Source organism: Rhinolophus ferrumequinum, chromosome 8, assembly GCF_004115265.2.
Source record: "Rhinolophus ferrumequinum isolate MPI-CBG mRhiFer1 chromosome 8, mRhiFer1_v1.p, whole genome shotgun sequence".
NCBI classification, from domain to species: Eukaryota; Metazoa; Chordata; class Mammalia; order Chiroptera; family Rhinolophidae; genus Rhinolophus; species Rhinolophus ferrumequinum.
The window spans coordinates 78842304-78847698 of record NC_046291.1 but is presented as its reverse complement, the minus strand read 5'-3'; the positions used below and the strand labels follow the sequence as shown (position 1 = coordinate 78847698).

At 38.0% G+C, this 5395-nt stretch overlaps 1 pseudogene; it reads left to right on the top strand.

Moving 5' to 3' along the window:
• Positions 1-3617: 3617 nt before the first annotated feature.
• Positions 3618-5014, top strand: LOC117025576 (tubulin beta chain-like; annotated as a pseudogene).
• Positions 5015-5395: the final 381 nt, after the last annotated feature.

Genomic DNA, 5395 nt, shown 5'->3' with positions numbered 1-5395 from the left:
ATTTTTTTAAAAAGTCTAATTGTATGACTGGTGCAAGGAACAAACAAGGTAAGACTGGAACATTTTTTGTCATCTCAGAAAGGAAGTCTCAAAAAATAAGGAAGATGACAAATCAAAGAGAAGTCAATATAAAGAAGCTTCCAGGGTCCAATTTCAAGACTATTTGAACATCATACTAGATAATCATATTAATACATTATGTGATGGTTGATTTTATGTGTCACCTTAACTGGCCATAGGGTACTCAGATGAAAGATTCTGAATGTGTCTGTGAGAGTGTTTTTGGTTGATATTTGCCTTTGAATCAATAAAACTCAAATAGGAAGATGGTCCCCCCCAGTATGGGTAGGCATGATCCAATCCATTGGGGGCCCGGCTAGAACAAAAGGTGGAGGAAGAAGAAATTGACCCCTTTTATTCCCTGTCTGCTTGCTTGAGCAGAGACATCTCATCTCATTTTCTCCAGCCCTCCAACTGGGATTTACACCATTGTCTCTGGCTGCCAGGCCTCCAGACTCAGACTGGAACTATACCACTCATTTTCCTCTATCTCCAGCTTAAAGATTGCAGACTGTGGAACTTCTCAGCTTCCATCATCACATGAGCCAATTTCTCATAATATATCTTCACATATTTCTTTTTTTCTTTCTATTATTCATCTATCTTCCTATCTATCTATCTATCTACTAATATCTACAATTATCCTTTAATCTACTAGTTCTGTTTATCTTGAGAACACTGACTAATACAGATTATAACCTGTACTTCAATTGATTGAATATTGATTATAACCTATAACCAAACATATCTTTGTGAGTCGAAACAAACAGATACATATGCACATAAATGAATAAACAAACAAATAAATGTGGAAAAAGAGAAAGGTCTTCAAAGATAAATATAAAGAGAAAAGTAACTTTCTAGTGGAGAAATTTGGGAGACACCACCTTAAAAAGTGATCATAGATCGATCACATTGCCAGCAGCAAAAAAATATCCGAGAGGGGTACGACATCATTTCTGTGATAGTACTCTGAGAAATACCTAAACTGAATTTAAGCATGAGAAAACATATCAAATCCAATTTGAGGAACATCCTACAAAAATACTGGACATTACTTACTAAAGATAAAGACCTGAGGAACTATTCCAGACTGAAAGAGACGAAAGTGATGTAAAAACTGTGTGATCCTGGTCCAGAAAACAAGGGGTTACTGGAACAATGGATACAATTTAAATAAGGTCTATAGATTATCTGGCAGTGTTGTATCAATGATTCCTGGGTTTTATAATTGATAATACATCTCGAGTAACTGTCTTTTCAACAATTAGTATGGTCTTTGCAACTTTCAAAACCTGAAATTATTTCAAAATTAAAAAAAATATATTAGTCTTAAAAAAGAAAGAAAGAAAATGTGGCGACTGGTTGTAAGACACGAAGATAGACCAAGGGTTTTGAATCTCCTGATCTCAATACATAATGGGATAATACTACCATGTTTCCCCAAAAATAAGACCTAGCTGAACAATCAGCGCTAATGCGTCTTTTGGAGCAAAAATTAATATAAGACCCAGTCTTATTTTACTATCAGACAGGTAATAATAATATAATATAATATAATATAATATAATATAATATAATATAATATAATATAATATAATATAATATAATATAATATAATATAATATAATCAGGTCTTATATTAAGTTTTGCTCCAAAAGACGCATTAGAGCTGATTGTCCGGCTAGGTCTTATTTTCAGGGAATCATGGTAAGACAGAACAATAGCAGCAGAATGACCAACTTGACGTTCTACCATTGCAGAGGAAAAATTCTGAGCATAGCATGTTTGAATGTGAAATAGCACACACTATAGTTTTACATTTTAAAAGACCATCTTTTCATGTCAGGATTGGATACAAATATGTGCCATGTTTGTTTCTTTCCCAAGACACTTTCATTATTTATTTTTAAAAATTACAGTTAACATTCAATATTATATTAGTTTCAGGTGTACATCACAGTGGTTAGATATTTATATAATTTACAAAGTGATTCCCCAATAAGTCTGACACCCTACCAGCTACTGCAATTTATTGACTCTATGTGCTATACTTTATATCTCTGTGACTATTTTGTAACTGCCAATTTTCACTTAATCCCTTTACCTTTTTTACTCAATCTCCCAACCCCCCTCCCCTCTGGCAACCATCAGTTTGTTCTCTGTATCTATGAGTCTGTTTCTCTTGTTTGTTCATTTGTTTTGTGTTTAGACTCCACATATAAGTGAAATCATACAGTATTTGTCTTTCTCTGTCTGACTTATTTCACTTAGCATAATACCTTTTAGGTTTATCCATGTTGTCACAAATGGTAAGATTTCATTCTTTTTAATGGCCGAGTAATATTCCATTGTGTGTGTGTGTGTGTGTGTGTGTGTGTGTGTATATATATATATATATAATATAATATAAATATTTCTATATTTATATTCCATTATAAATATTCCATTATATATATTTACATATATAAATATATATGTATATAAAACATCTTCTTTATCCAGTCATCGATTGATGGACACTGATTGCTTCCATCTTTCCCAGAACACTTTTAAAAATTGACATCACTTAAAAGCAAAAGATTATAATATTTTAGTGCCCAGACTTTCTATACTATATAATGTAATAGCTGACATGGAGACAAAGAACCTTAGATTTTTATTAGATATTTATAACATAAGAAGTTGTAAATATTTAGCACAAAGACTCATGTTCATTGTTGGAAACTATGGGATGAGGCAGATTAGGATAAATTCGCCCCCAGAGTGAAAGGAAGTCAGAGTTTGAAGCAGACATTGCAGATCTACACAAGTGTCTGCTAAGCTACAGGGTAAATAAGGAAAAATAGGGAAGACACGTGAACTCTGAAGGTCTACAAAGCTGAATTCAGAAATCAAAACAAATGAAGCAAGTTAATACAGAAGCCAGGAGGCAATTACTGTCCTGATCTGGGAGAACAGCAAACCAGGAATAAACAAGTGTACATCATGATCCAGACAGACAAGCTGCAAAGGGAATGAATGTACTCTCCAAGCCATAATCCTTTGCAGCACAGGTACCTAATAAGTATTCAATAAATGTAAGTTATCCCCATTAAGCTAATGTGGCCTTCTCTTTCTTTTTGGATTTTATTTTGCTTTAAATTTCTATTTTTAGGAAACTTTTATGATGAACATTACATATAAGTTGTTATATATAATTTATAAATGAATATACCTATAAAAAAGTTACCAAAAAATTTTATACTGAGGGCAAAGAGGGTTGCTGTTGCAAGGATATAAAGTTTCAGTTATGTAAGGTGAATAAGTCCCAGAAATCTGTTGTACAATGTCAGGCCAATACTTAACAATACTTTATTATTAACGTAATTTTTTTTTAATAGGGCTCTCAGAACCATCCTACCTCTGCAATTGGACCTCACTGCTCTAGGCTCTGGGGTATGTCTCATCCTTCCAGCCTACAACCAGAAGCAGAGGAAAAAAAAAAAAAAAAGGTTACCTGTTTTCTTATTTCCTACACACTTTAAGGGGAGCAAAAAAAAAATTAAATTTGAACCATGAGGGAAATCGTGTACTCCCATGCTGGCCAGTGTGGCAATCAGATCAGTGCTAAGTTCTGTAAAGTGATCAGTGATTAGCAGGGCATGGACCTCACCAGCACCTACCCCCGGGACAGTGACCTGCAGCTGGGTAGCATCTCCGTGTATTCCAATGAAGCCACAGGTCGAAAACATATCCTTCATGCTATCTTGGTTTGTCTAGACCCCAGGACCATGGATGCTGTTTGCTCACGTCCTTTTGGTCAGAACTTCAGACAGATAATCTTTGTTTTCGGTCAGTTTGGGGCAGGCTATAACTGTGCCAAGGGCCACTACACAGAGTGGGCCAAGTGGGTTGACTGGTCCTGCATGTGGTGTCGAATGAGGCTGAGAGCTGTGACTGCCTGCAGGACTTCCAGCTGATCCATTTACTGTGGGCTCTGGAACCAGCACCTTGGTAATCAACACTATCCATGAAGAGTATCCTGACCACATCGTAAACACCTTCAGTGTGGTGCTCTCACCCAAAGTGTCCGACACTGTGGTTGGGCCCTGCAGGCCACCCTCTCTGCCCATCAGTTGGTAGAGAATACTGATGAGACTTACTGCACTGATAACCAGGCTCTTTCGGATGTCTGCTTCTGCACGCTCAAGCTGACCATACCAAACTACGGGGACCTGAACCATCTGTCTCAGCCACGATGAGTGGTGTCACCACCTGCCTCTGCTGCCCTGGTCTGCTCAGTGGTGAGCACCGCAAGCTGGCAGCCAACATGGTGCCCTTCCCACACCTCCACTTCTTTCCTGACTTTGTCCCTCTAACCAGCTGTGGAATCCAGCAGTATCGAGCCCTCACTGTGCCTGAACTCACCCAGTAGGTATTCAATGCCAAGATGGTTTCCTGTGAGACACTCAATGTGCAAACCAAGAACGGAAGCTTCTTTGTGGAATGGATCTCAAATAACATCAACATGGCTGTTTACAATATTCCATTCTACAGCCTAAAAATGGTGGTCAACACACAATAGCACGACCATCCAGGAGCTATTCAAGCAAATCTCAGAGCAGTTCACTGCCATGTTCCATGGGAAGGTCTTCTCCCACTGGTGCAAAGACCACAGCATGGACAAGAAGAAGTTCACTGAGGCTGAGAACAACATGAACAACCTGGTCTCCTAGTACCAGCTGTATGAGGATGCCACTGCAGAAATAGAGGAAGATTTCAGTGAGGAGGCCAAAGAGGAGGCCCAAGGCCAAGCCCCGCCACCCAGGTTCTCTCAACTTTCTTCCTCAACTGCCCTTTCCTCTCCTCAGAACTGGCATTTTATTCCTTTTTCTTTTCTTTTCTTTTCTTTTTTTTTTTTACTTCTAGAGGGGTTCTTGAACAGTACCTGGCAAATAATAGCACTCAATAAATATTTGTTGTTTGTTGACTGTCTCCTCTCTCTTTCCACTCTGGGAAATCTAGATTTCTGCCATTCTGGGTAATCTTGTATTTCCTCCCAACCCCATTCATATCATCTTTCTACTTAATATTTCCCTCTCCGTTTTCAGGATAACTCTTCAAGAAACTGGGTCTCATTCAAATCACATTTAGAACCATGTGCTGAAAACCCAGAGAGCTGGCCACCATTCTAAGACCATGTGATAGCCAAGAGAAAAGGAAACTATGGTGACTGTGGTAGGGAAAAGTCCCTACAAGGAAGGGGTGGGGTTTCCTATTCTAGAGCAGTTTTGGAGAGTGGGTTCAAGGCTATTAAAGTCCTAGTTTCCAGGTATTTCCCTGCTCTTCTCTC